This window comes from Vidua macroura, chromosome 1 (genome assembly GCF_024509145.1).
Source record: "Vidua macroura isolate BioBank_ID:100142 chromosome 1, ASM2450914v1, whole genome shotgun sequence".
Lineage (NCBI taxonomy): Eukaryota > Metazoa > Chordata > Aves > Passeriformes > Viduidae > Vidua > Vidua macroura.
Window position 1 is genome coordinate 35,549,876 of NC_071571.1, and position 14,241 is coordinate 35,564,116.

General features: G+C 42.6%; 1 protein-coding gene across 1 annotated transcript in view; it reads right to left on the bottom strand.

Moving 5' to 3' along the window:
* The window catches only part of RFTN1 (raftlin, lipid raft linker 1), a 96,316-nt gene extending 89,549 nt beyond the window's left edge, over positions 1-6,767 (bottom strand). Inside the window, exon 1 of the mRNA XM_053993310.1 lies at positions 6,625-6,767. The gene's annotated coding sequence lies outside the window, so the exon portion shown is untranslated. The remainder of the gene's footprint in view (positions 1-6,624) is intronic.
* Between the last annotated feature and the right edge of the window lie 7,474 nt (positions 6,768-14,241).

A 14,241-nucleotide genomic window follows, 5' to 3' on the forward strand; every position in this document is an offset into this window, starting at 1 on the left:
ACTTACTAATCTACTTGTCAACAGGGCATTATTCACCTTCTTGATTTTCTACATTGCACTTATCAAAGAGTGCTGTAAGAAATGTTCATCACTGATGCATTCAAAGTAATCTAAACTCACTTCAATGCATATTTTCAGAAGGTGTATTACTTTGCTATAAGACATGCTTAACGTTACTGTACTACACAGATTTATCCTGGCTTTCTATACCTGCATGTGGATTCCACTTCTATTCATATTAAACCGAAATATTATCACTAATATTCACTTTTTAGCAAATTGAAAAACAATCCTTCCAAGACACTGCCAAATTTTCAAATTCTTTTTGCTCTGCAGTAGGTTCTAAGACAAACATTTTCTTTTTCATTAATGCAGAAATTAATTATCAACTTAGAAGTTCTATACTTAGGAAAAAAACCTTGGAAAAGCAACATTTAATGAAGAACATTAACCCCTAAAATTATTATTTAGCTTTGGGCTTTTACAATTACATATGGCAGAAAAATTAATTCTGTCCACAAACTCACTTAGATTGCAAATTAATCTTACACGTGCTCTATGGTCTTGTTGATCTCAAACTGTTCATGTGTTCAGCCACATGATTATAAAACTAGAACTGAAACCCAAATCTCACAACAGCTTGGGTTGTTTTAGTCTGCATCTTCACTTTAACTCCACAAAGCATCAAGAATAGAAGGTATGCTGAGTCGCAGAACAACAGCAAAGCCTAGTCAATTAACTCCTTATTTTCTCTTGTGAAGGCCAGCAAAGGCCTTCACTGGTGAGGAAAGGAGCAGCTTGCTTCTGCAAACTGAATGCAAAATCTAACCCAGGATTCGTACATCCCAAACAAACACCCAACTCACAAGCTGCAGAATAAACCTCTTGCTGCCACCTCCTCCTCCCCAGTACTGTCCTGCATTGTGTCATTTAGGAGCAGAGGAGCTCTGGGGAGCATCTTGATGCGCAGGACAGAAACCCATCCCAGCATGTCAAATGACTTGCCCCTGAATGCACCTTAATACAAGTTTTATTGAAACCAGAACCATCTTTTGCCATGAAAAAAAACCCCAAAAAATCACAACAAATTGTAGTCAGCAAGAGAAAAAAAAGCCATCTGTATTTCCACTTTTAATCACCTCTGTGATCCACAACAATTAATGTGTCTTGAATGTATTACAGGAATTTTTACAGTTCTTTCAGAGATATGTCAAGTTCTCAGCTGATGATCTCTGAACCTCAGCTTTGCTAAAATACTCTCTTGCAGCTTGAATTTCCTTTCTCAGGTTGTTAGTATGTGTTCAAAATAGATGAAATACAACAAGTTCAGAATTAGCAAAGAAAAAGGATAAAATAATACCATGTAGCTAACAACTTATTTTCTTCTTAACAGTGATTCAGGTCCCAGGATTCCTTTTCAGAAGGAAAAGAGCACAAAGAAAAGAAGGAAAAACAAAAAAAATCCTTGCCTTCTAACTGATTTTCTTTTGAGCGTATATTGGGGAATAAATGAGGCTAACCTGATTTATTGATCCATCCTTTCATGAAACTCCCTAACAATTTATCTCCAAGGAATAATAATGAAAATTACACTGAAATGTAACAGAACCACATGGCTAATGGAAGCTTGAATGGATTACCAGAATAAGTAATTTAAGGGATGCTTATCAACTAAGTACATATTGGCTAAATAGTTTAGTTCAACTAATCAATGCATAATGTCAATGACTACTTAGAGGGATGATTTGAAAATAACTCCAAAACAATTATTTTAAATACTTATAATCTTAGAGTCAACCACTAAGTATATAGCATTAGACTGAATATTCTAGCAAACGTGTAAGTGAAATACACTACCAGCTGAAATAGGAACTAGGTAATTTTAGTACTTACAATGGCATCCAAGGAAAACATGCTGTATGGAAAATTAATGCTTGTGAGCTTGTTTTTAAGCAAAATTAGTGAGAGCAAGCTTGCTTGTATTAACATATTTAAAGCATTTATGGGCCAGGATTAGTGAACGTATTTTGTAAGATTTATCATGAATTAATTTATTTTTTTAAAACACATATCCTAGACTACTGTTAACGTTCTCCTCACAAAACATAGAATATAGTGTTCTTACTGATGAATGCAGCAGCTGGAAAACAAGATAACTGCAATGTATTAACAGGTTTTCTCTCTTGATTTTGGTTAAGAGCTTTCATCTTCATTCTTCCTTCCATAGGTAATACTTAGGTACCTCATAGGGATGCTGGAAGGCATTTACAAATAATTGCAGGACTTCACATTTGTTATGCAGTAACGAAACATGCTTATTTTCTTAAACCCTCACTCTTGCAATCCTGATCTTTCCATTTTCAAAATAATAAGCACTTCATGCTCAGTTCACTTGCTGGCATGTGGTCACTTAATGCTTGCATCCTTCTCAGTCTACGAAACACCAGAGTGCGTAGTCCCCCACTCAGCTCCAAACAAACCCTGAGAGTGCTTGTAAATTATAGTTGAGTCCCTTTCTTAGCATAGTTAAAGCAATGAAGCAGAGGAGGAATAACAAGGCAAAAAAACCAGCATAACCAAAGCAGAGAATTAAAAACACCAGACCTGGCAAACTGGGTGTACAGGTAAACAAAGGAAGCAGAATAGGATGCCAGAATGATGCTTTGTCAGCTCCCAGAAAACAGCCATTCTCCAGACTTCTTCCTCTTTCTTCCCACCCTGCACAGGTTTCCTTACCACTTCATAGGGGTTTTTTTTGAGATTACACCACCTAAGAGGGAAACTCCTTACTAAGAGATACCCACTTAGTCTTTTTTTTTTTTCAATAGTATTACCATCCAGGAATATAGACAAGCATATATTCAATAAATATTGCAATAATTTTTATTTGTATGGAGGGATCTGTGCTTAAGTAACTAATGTTTACCAAACTATTTGAAACATTCTGAAAAACTTATAGATACAAGGAACAATTACCATAAATCAGTCCCATCTATTGTCAGATGTTACAGCTGACCAATTTTTTTTTCACCACATACTTATGAATTTGACCAGTGCTACCAGCATTTTAAACTTGAGGCTGATAACTAAATCTCAGCTTATAGGAAGGTTGGTGAAAGAATAATCCCAGATTTATCCTTTTTGATTGATCTGATTTATATTCAACTGCAGAGCAACCCAAGTAAATCTGCAATTAAGGTTTTTAATTTCAAAAAGCAAATCTCAAAAACTAAGGAATTCATTAGCGAGATGAACAGGAATGAGCAACCAGAGGATGTACAGGGGAGGTCTGGAACATGTTTAAACTCCAATATGAGTATCTGCAGAACTTGGAACCCAAGGAGGTGACAAGAGAACTCATAAGAAGGTTTCCAGACACAGTGAGATGAATTACCTAATAAAGAAGGAAACATAGAATAAGCAGAGAGCTTAAGAGACAGGAACAAAGTTCAGCAGAGGAACAGTCTCGGATCAAGAAACACCAGCATAAAATGAAACGTGCCAGAAGCCAAGGCAAGTTGGAGAAGCCAAAGATACCACAACTCAACAGAAGCAGAATGAAGCAGAACACAAATCAGGACTAATCTGGATTCATACCAAGAACTCTGGAAGACCTGTCATGATGAATTGCAGCCCCAATTGCTAGAATTAAAAACCAAAGTATTTAATCAGATTTGGTACTGTCTCACATGGAGACAAGAATATGTACTGACTACACAAAAAAACAGAGAAAAACAGTTTGGCCAATTAAGACAATTGCTAGTCTAGTTTCCAGAGCTTCTAAGCTTAAGGAAGAAAGCAAAGTAATACATGGATAACTATGATACAGATTCAGTAAAGTTAGAACAGATTACCCTGACAGGTCTTGTAAACACAAGTTACAAAGAAAGCACAGCACTGGCATGCAGCATGTCAAATAACACGCCAGCATGATAACGTGATTTCAACAAACTCTTATTAGGTGCTATTGTTCTCATTGCAGCATTCACATCACCGATTTAGGCTCGACTCTGCTGCCCTGCACAACACACTTACTTTGCCCTGTGCTGTCCCTGAGCTTGCAAGCCAGGGAGCTCTGTGGGCTCCCTGTCACCAGCCACACTTAAACTCCTCTAGGGAAACACAGTTGGGTTGTGTGGGTGTGTGTGGGCCTGTGAGCAACAGGGTGGGAGGAAGAGGAGCAAACAGGATCAGAGAGAAGTGGTGGAGGACTAAGGCAAGTGTTGTGCTAGCAGTGGGGAGCAATGTGAGGAACAGCAGGTTGGTGGGAGACCCTTGCTTGCCACACCACCCACATCACCCTGCAACATTAATCCAAAATATTTAATACTTGGTGATACCACAGTGCTGTCTTTCAATAAAGCAAAAGATTCAGATAATACCACATCTTTCTACAAAATACTTTTAGGCAGTGTATTTTTGGTCAAGATAACAAAGTGTTCATGTCACTGAACAATGCACAGGTAAATTTATGCCAAAATACTGTGTGCAAATATTCAAGCAAGTTGCCTCCATGTGACGAAAGGAGACTACCAGGATGCTAAGAAAGAGTACTATTATCAAGAACATAAAGAGAAATCACAGCAGATTAAAAATAAAGACTGAATTAACCTGACAAAAGCATGCACAGGAATGTTAGATATGAATCCAACTTTCTTTTAAAGTTAACCCCACACCACTCAGAACCCACAGAGAACAGGCATGAGAAACAGATGCATATTGCAATGTATGCACAGCTGCTTAATGACAGTGGGTAAAACCATGGTAAAACACAGAACTTCAGATTTAGCAGTCCTCTGTTTACTGCCTTTTGCTAGTTTGCCTTGGAGTAGAACCCCAGCCACCTGAGGAAGGCAAAAAGTAAAGTAGATCACTAGTGCAAGGTGTGAAGCTCTGGAATCTCACAGGAAGTTAGGGATGGAATAGTAGTTTGGTGAATATTTTTTGCTTACTTCAAATAGAGACTTCATCAACTTTGATTTTTATTCTTCACAAGTCTGTGACCCCAGATTTTCCACCACAGAGTCTTAGGCCAGTTCATTATACCCAATATGGTATTTGTGTTTCCCAGTACCACAGCTCACAACTCCCTTAGGGTATTTAATCACAGCTGTATATACTCATTTCATGCTTCATTCTCAGACTGGGGAATGCCAACATTCAAGAGGTGGAAAGCCCCTTGTCTAATGTAACTTACTTGAGGTTAAGCTAGATTCCTGAAATAACCCTTCATTCTGAGACTTTTCTTTTTCCATACAAAAAACAGAAATTAAATACACATATGTGACCTCTAGCATTGTGAAAAAGTGGGTTATTGCCACTAACTTGTTATTCAACACCAGGACCTGAAATGGATTGGATTTATTAAAAATAAAACATAAAAGCAGATGTATAAAAAGAGCTCCTCTTGTAAGCTAGAGGCCAGCTACATCTTGATAAGGTTATTCTCCTACAAAATAAATAAATATTTTTTTTAAAAGGGAATAAAAATTGAAGCAGTATACAATCAGACCACAGCTTCCAAACTTTGGCTGAAAACATTACAGAACATTCTTTCAGGTATAGTCATATTTTTATTATTTTAAATACAGCATCCTCTTTAGCACAACAGCCATCCCTACCAAGACTCCAGCACCACTCCCTGTCCTGCCACACAGCAGCCTCTCGTTCAGCCCGTCCTCTGGTCCGAGCTGGGAGCGCTCTGGAGGGAAGCATGCTCAGGCGTAATGGAGAATAAATGTCTCCCATTAATTATTTGACTAAGTCGAAAGTATCAAAGAAGAACAGTAAAGTCCATTCAACTAAATTCCCCTTTTCCAGAAATGCAAAGGCTGTATGAAGAGGCTGTTTTGACAAGAATTTAGACAAACCAGAGAAAAGAGAGATATATTTCACACTCGAACGTAAAAATGCTGAACCATGATCACACTGCCTCTTTATATCGTGAGAAAACCGTGCTGAAACAACATCAAGAACTTGAAAAAGCAATAAAATTGCAAAACAGCGACTGTAAAATCCCAGACCCCAGCCAGCCACACGATGGCACGGCACCGCCGCCTCCAGGTGCCCGGCATGTGAGGAGCGGCGCCGGGCTGGGCGGGCAGGCGGGCGCCCACCCGGCTCCCCTCAGAGCTCCCTCCTCTCCCGGCTCTGCCTCACCGCGGCGGGGGCTGGACGCGAATAACCATCCCACTGGCTAGAAGCGCCTGCCGGCGATGTCGCCTCCGGTCCGTCCCGGCCGCGGGCAGCCCGGCGGAGCCCGGCAGTCTCCGCACCCACGGGCTGACAGGACGGCACCGCCCCGCCAGCCCCGCCGCCCTCCGCTGTGGCCCCTCGGCAGGACCGCAGCGAGCGGACCCTCCGGAGCAGCTGCACAGCGCGAAACCCGGCCGGGGAGCGGGCGGGAGGCAGTGCCCCCCCGCGCCGGGCTCCAGCAGCCCCTCCGAACCCGGGCACGCCGGCCGGCCCGTGCCCCGCTCCGAACTTCGGGAGCCAGAGGACCACGAGTCAGTGCCCCGGAGCGGCTTTCCCCGCTCCGGCGTGCAGACGCTGCCCAGCAGCAACCCCCCCCCCCCGCCCCCTCACCAAGTTTGCCCGCCGAGCCGGTGGGGTGCGTGGCAGTACCTGGGACAGGCAGCGGGCGAAACGCAGCCCGATGGTGCTGAAGGATGCCCGGCGGGCGGAGACGGCCGGCCCCGCTGACAGCGTTTCCTCCTCCTACTCCGGCTGTCGCCCGTGCCCGCCCGCCGCGCTCCGGGGCCGCTCCCCCCTCGGCTCCGCGACGGGGAGGTGCCGGGGCAGCGCCGCGCCGCCACTCGGCCCCGCCGCCCGGCACAAAGTTTGCGCTGCGCAGCCCGGGGGCGGCGGCTCCGCTCCCGCTCAGCCCGGCCGGGGACCGCGGCCACTTCCTCTTCCTCCGAGCGGCGGCGAGAGCCCCGCGCCCAGCCCGAGGCGCGCAGGGATCGGGCAGCCGTGCTTCCCGCCCGCTCCAGCGGCACAGCCCAAAGGCGGATTGCTCCGCCCGCCGGCCAGGGCGGGAAGTCTCCCACGCACTGCCCACCGCAGCCCCCACACCAGCTCCCCTGTACTCCCCCCATCATCGCTCATGATACAAACTGGGAGGAGTGGCTGATACTGTGCGGCCTTTCAGAGGGACCTTGATAGGTTGGGGAGTTGGGCAGAGAAGAACCATCTCAAATTCAACAGTGACAAATGCAGGGTCCTGCACCTGGGGAGGAATAAACCCATGCACCAGTATGGGCCAGGAGCCAATCTACTGGAAAGCTGCTCTGCAGAGGAGAACCTGGGGGTCCTGGGGGACAACAAGCTGTCGATGAGCCAGCAGTGTGCCTGTGGAGCAAAGAAGGCCAAGGGAATCCTTGGATACATCAGGAAGAGCATTGTCAGAAGGTCGAGGGAGGTGATGCGCCTGCTCTGCTCAACCCTGGGGAGGCCACATCTGGAGTGCTGTGTCCAGTTCTGGGCTCATACAAGTCTGTCCATACAAGACAGACATGGAGCTTCTGGAGCAGGTCCAGCAGACAGCTATGAAGCCGTGCTACATTAGTCAAGGGTCTGGGGAATCTTTCTTACAACAAAAGGCTGAGGGAGCTGGGCCTGTTCAGCCTCAAGAAGAGGCAACTGAGAGGGGAGCTCATTAATGTGTATAAAATATCTAAATGGTGGGTATGAAGAGGATGGAGCCAGGCTCTTCTTCATGGTGCCAACCACTAAGACAAGAGGCAATGGGCAGAAATGGCGCAGGAAGTTCTACCTGAATATGAGGAAGAACTTCTTTGTTGTGCACACTGGAATAGATTCCTCAGAGAGGTTGTGGAGTCTCCCTCACTGGAGATATTCAAAAACCATCTGGCCTCAATCATGTGCCATGTGCTTGAGCAGGGAGGTTGGACCAGATAACCCATTGTTGTCCCTTCCAATCAGCTCCAGGTCAACTGAGTTCAGCTCCCTCAACCTCTTCTTGCAGGACACATACTCCATTCCTGGTCTTGTTGGCTGACCACTAAACTTGTTCCAACTTGTCAACAACTTTCTTGGCACTGGATTCTGAGAGGGGAATGGACACAGTATGTGGTCTACAAGAGCCCTAGTGAGTGCCAAATAGCTGTGGATCATCACTTTTTCCAAGATACTGGCATGCTGTTATCTTTGTTGGCTGTGGTCATGCTGCCTACTAGCATGCCCACAACCTTTGCAACAGAACTGCTACCCAGACAGGCAGTCCCAAGTCTGAATCTCTGCAAGATACCCTCCCTTCCCAGAGGCTGAATGTTTGTCCTTGTAAAATTTCAAAAGTTCATGCTGGCTTGTTCTTGAGCCTGCCCAGTTCCTTTTGGACAGCAACCCAGCCCTGAAGCTGCTTGATGGCACCTCAGTATGCAGCTGTGTGCAAACATGGCAACAGTGGATCCTATCATCTCCTCCAGGTCCTTTAAAGACATGTTAAAGTACAAGAGGATTCCACTTGCTTCTGTCCTCCAGGAAAAGTGCAACCCATTAAACTGCAACTTTCTGACCTCTGCTATGCAATGAGGTTTTTACCCACCCAGACTACAGAGTCCTAAGCACATACAAAAATAGCACAGGAGCCAGTGCCTAGCACCTTACTAAAGTTGCCATGGCATCAACTACCATCCCCATGCCTGAAAATGCCTACATTTTATCAAAGGTGGCAAACATTTGGTAAGGCTTGATGGCACAGAGAGCAGCTGCTGTCAAGGCATCAGCCAGATCTTCTCAGCACCCTTAGACACAGCCCAGAACGCCAGCCCAGCCAGACTTGGCCAGGTCAAGTTCTCAGAAGAATCCCTCTCTTGATGCTCATCCACTGCTGGTAGCTCTTTGCTTGCTCCAATCTTGCCTCCAAGCGCATGGTTCAGGTCACTGAGGCAAAGGCAGCTCTGAATTCATCAGCCTTACCTGTGCTCACATTCAACAGCTCTTCATGGTCCAGCCCCTTACTGTTAACAGAGCTTTTTGAGAGCAACATCAGATACTACAAGCCCTTGTGTATGTCTACCCCCTTCCCTACATGCCTAGATATTTCTGTAACTCCTTCACTATAACCTGTTCATGCTTCCACCATGATAATTTTGCCATGAAGTTCAGTCAAGTGTTCCCACTTAGTGTAGCTGGTATCCCAATTCATCAACATTGTTTCCTCCTAATTGGATGTGTCACTCTTGCATCAGGAAAAGGCTCCATTAAAATCTGCCTGCCTTCCTAGGCTCCTTTCACTTTTCAAAACTGCCTCCCATTTACCAGGTCCTCAAATAAGCCAAAGTTTGCTCTCTGAAGTCCAGAGACGATATCCTCACTCCCTTCAGGATCTTGAGTTCCATTGTATGACCATGACTATAGCCTCAGTTGCCATTCTCACATTCCTAGACAATTTTTCATTGGTATTGGACATCCATTAGTGCAACACCCCTGGTTGACCCATTCAGGATATCTACCAAGAAAACTTCCTGAAATTTGCTGGATTGCTTCCACCCCACCACGTTACTCATCCAACTGGCAGGAAGCTTCACTCCTCCCCAAGAATCAGGATCTGTGACCCATAGATGTCACAGAATTGCTATTTTAATCAACTTTCAGCAAGAGTAGCTGGCCTGTAATCCACCACTGTCACCCTCTGTAGTCACTCCCTTGATCTTTAGTGTTCTCAGCCAGTCTGTCAGTCCAAGAGCTCCATACACTCCAGCTGCTCATTTTACAGAGGGGGCAACCCTCCACCCTCATCTTCCCTGTCTCTCCAGAAAAACATGTATCCATCCCAAATGTAATGCTTATGAACCAAGTCTGGGACTTTGTGCACCACTTTCATTGCACTTTCCCTTATTAGGCCAGAAACCTGTTCAGCATCTCCTAAAACATCCTTGAATAGTATGGAAGCTGCCCGAAGTCCTTGTGCACAGCAGGCACAAATACATTTGCTACACCTGGTCCACTTGAGAATCTCTCCCTACTGTGTAGGTGCATAAACGAAATTAAATTATGTAAAAATATATGAAGAAACCACTACACTGGCACATTAATTCCTTCCGAAGTGCAGACTATTTCTCTATTAAATGCTGGTATTGTGATGGATGACATCTATTTGAAAGTACTCCCCCCTACTTTTCCGTCAAGTGCCATCAGGGAACAAAAAAATTTCTTCAGTGGTCTCAAGTTCTCTTAAAGCACAAGTAGCACCATTAGCAAGTAGTCAGTAGCCAAAAGCATAACATCAACACATTGGAAATTAAGAAATCAAGTTAGTTTACCGGCACTCAACTATGAAACAAACACTAGCAATGCATTTTATCTGGGAATTTTACTCATCTCCTTTTTCTATTTCCTTCTGTGTGTTTTGGTTTTATCCTCTCAATTTCTTTTAATTATACACACAGGTTTTCCTCTTTCCTTGCCCTCCATCATTTTTCCTCCACTCATTAGTTTCTCTGGCTTTCCAATCACGTGAGAAAGCAGCATGCAGTCACATCAGGGTGCCATGTAATTGAGCTGTTTTTCTAATACTACTGTTAAAGCATATGGGGAAGGATTGCTAAGTGTGTAGGGAGATGTGAAAGTGCAGTTTTCCCTGAATTGTAAACACATCAGGTCGGAGATGGCTCCAGAAGGAACATCCTAGGCACCAGACCTTACCAACACCATAGAAATTGCAGACCTACACCTTGGGGATTGAATTGAAAGAATATCCAACAACATTGAAGACTTTTGCTGGTGTAGAAATCTTGGTTACATAAAGGAAACCAGAAAACCAACATTCCTGGATGTCTGTAGACTGTTATGAAGTAGCAGTCCTGTACAAATGAAAAGTGTTTCAAAGTAGTGTTTACAACAGATCACAAAGCACAAACCTAGACAGTACCAACCATTTTTCCACTGCCCACTTCACAGTCATGTATCAGACATGACTGCAAACTTACAGCCATCACATATGAGGTGTTTTGATGCACCATTTCAACCTGGAATTCCCCTACTCCAGCATTAAATACACAACCCATTAGGACAGTCCTGCACTTTTCAGTAGAGAAAATTTGGAATTGAAGTTGGTTCCATAGGAGTTTTGATGCTAACATGTTTTCCTCTGACTACAAAAGCATATTAGAGAAGCAGCAGATTGATTACCTGAATAGGATACCTCTATAATCACCTATTTAGGCATCCCAATATTGAAAGTATGTAATTCATGCAAGTTGAAACATAGCATAAAATCTAAAATGATTATGTACATCTAAACTATTCTTTTTAGATTACCACTGTGAGAATCTCAGAATTCAATTCTGGCGTGCTTGTGTTCAAATATTTTTTTTAAGTATGCACTTTTGACATATTTTGGGGTTATTTGCCTTTTTAAGAGCCATTTTGGTAAAGACTTGTTAAAACACAATCTAGAACTTAAACTGTAATAGGTATTTCATGTGGCACTCCAAAAACAGACAACAGTCTTTCCATGAGAAATCTGATCAACTTGAAAAAATCCTAAACAACCATCCTAGGCATTTCAGAGTTGTGGTGAAAAAAAAAATATATATACACACACATACACACATGTCCCTGCAGAGCAATAAAGAACTGCAAACCAGTAGTGATTTACTTACTTAATTAAGTATAAAATACTACTCTAACAACCATTTAACTATAAACAACTGAAGGACCTTATTGCTTTAATCAACAGTAAGACGTGCCCCTCGACACTCCATTAGGGAATATTAGTTTGCCCTGGGAGTTAAGAAGAGCTTTAAAATGTTTTATTTCTGTGTCTAGTGAGTGTAATCTCTCTGGTAAATCCACACATTTAGCAGTGCAGAGTTCTACAACCTCCTGTACCACAAGCAGGAGTGATCACGTTTTCTATTTGCACTTTGTAGTCCTGCGTGCAGCTGAGTAAGGCAAGTTCAGTGTAGGTGTAAATTGCTGCTGGTGGAGTATGTAAGAATTCTGTTTGGCCAAATGTCTATGTTTATTTTGGCCTAGGCAGGGAAGATTACATATCATGAAAAGCAGCATGAAAACACATGCAGAGCATTTCTGTCTTGTGCAAGGTGTTTCTAGTTACGCCACTAGGAAGCCTCTTACTTCACTATTCCAGGCTCTATTTGAACAACTAATTGGGAAAGACCCACACTGGTCTAAGTCAAATTATTTTTTGCATGACACGCAATGCAATGCCAGTTGCTGTTCTTTTTACTACAAACTTAAGACTCCAGCATTCAAGGTAACCACATCCCATTTTTATAGTTTTCACACTTGTGTGAAAAAGACTTAAAGCACATTTCAAATAAAATTTGTTTCCTCTGTCAGAAAGTAACAGACACCTGCATCATCACATTGAACAGGATTCAGCAAAACTTAAGTTACTTCTGACTGACTTCTGTTAATCAGAAAGAGATACCAAAATATCAGTAAAGAAAATTAGTTTTGTCTTCCACTCTGCAAAATCAAGTTTAAGATCTACTGAATTTTTTATTAACAAGACAAAATATGAAAGAAAATGCAAAATCAGAAAAATTAGGCTCCATTTGAGGTAGATAAGACATTTACGTATTTTCCTCATTTATTGTTACTGTTAGTTTCAGATCACCAGTGCAAACTGCTATGAAACATCTTACTCATTGATCAGACTTTTTTCCTTATTTGCTGAAAAAACACATTTTTGATTTCTAGTTTGTATTTGGGTCCTGTAGTATAAAGTACCTTTGTCTTACCAATGCTAAATATATAATTTCCTTCTACTCATTTCCATTTCCTCCTCAGTTGGTACGAATTGGTATGATATTGGTACGAATTGGTAGGGAAAACCATTCCTTCAGTGTTGCACAAATCCTCAGTGCCAAGCAAGCTACCACCTGGTAGCTCCAGGAAAGGCTCTGTAACTCTCTAGCCTGTATCTGGTTCTGATTTGTTTTTCCAAGATTCTTTCACTCGCAAGATCTTGAATGTCTTGTAGCTTTTAACATTTGAGTCTTCAACAGACTGAAGCACTCCAGACACAGAGATGATAAGCTTGAGTGGGAATTTAAAATTTCAGTTTTTGATGAACTCTTTCTTATGGCAGACAAGTAATGCCAGTGCGTGTTATTCAGAACTAAGCCATAGCTTCTCAGAAATACCAGGAAAACTGCTTTCCAATATGAAGAAGTGGGACAGATTTGGAAAACTCTGGAGTCTGACTAGATCTATACTGCTGCTGCTGAAGGGAGAATCAGACCAGCCCACAGCTGCTAATGGTGATGGATGTATAACCCTTTCTGTCCCAGCAGCAGCACACAATCTGACCCTTGCTCAGAAGCAGCAGCTATTTTTGACTTTCCAGGGTTCCAGAGCAGGGAGGCAGTCTACAACTCAGATTGGCTCACAATTTTTGCCCAATTAGTTATTGAAAATAGCTCACATTTTATTTCCCAAGGAGACTTACTTGAACATGAGTTCTACCACTACAGCATTTTAATGGCACAGGACAATTTAATAAAAAAAATTATTATTATTAAAGTGCTTCTATTGTTCATTTGAAAGCAACTACTAGGGACCTGCAGGGGCTAGATTTAATTAATAATCAGTTTTCTGCTTGGAAGCTCTTTCTGAATGCTGCTTTTTATAATCATGAAACCTAAAATGCATTTATGGACATAAATTTCTGAAGACCATACACAGTTATATAACATTATGTGGATGTAATTTTCCATATGATCATTACTGACAAGATATGCCTCTTATATAAGAGGAAAATTGTGGCTACATTTAAAAATTTCAGGCAATTTATTTAATTAATCCCTATTTATTTTTCCTTTCTCAAATGCATTAGTACACATCTGACAGAACACAGGTTTCACACTCTCATCTCATTGATAATTTTGGGTAAATCCAAGCTGTAGAAGAACCTTCAGAAACAGGAGAGATACGCCCCCGAATGGCTGCATATGGAAGACCATTGTCCACAGAGAGAGAGAGATTTATTGCTCTATCAAGTTGGCAATAAAGCTACTGCTGTTCAATGCAATGAGAACAGTGGCCAAATTTTCCTTGTCAGAAGGGCCACTCTAAAAAGCATGAGAGAAGCTATGACCTGTTCAGATTACAGAACACAAGCTGTTTCTCCTACATACATGCTCCAAAACCGTGCAAGTGAAAGCCCTCTATAAAAGGACAGCTAGTTATAAGCCAGTGCAGAAAGCTAAGACTTGTGCTAACAAGAAACACAAAACTACTGAAGGA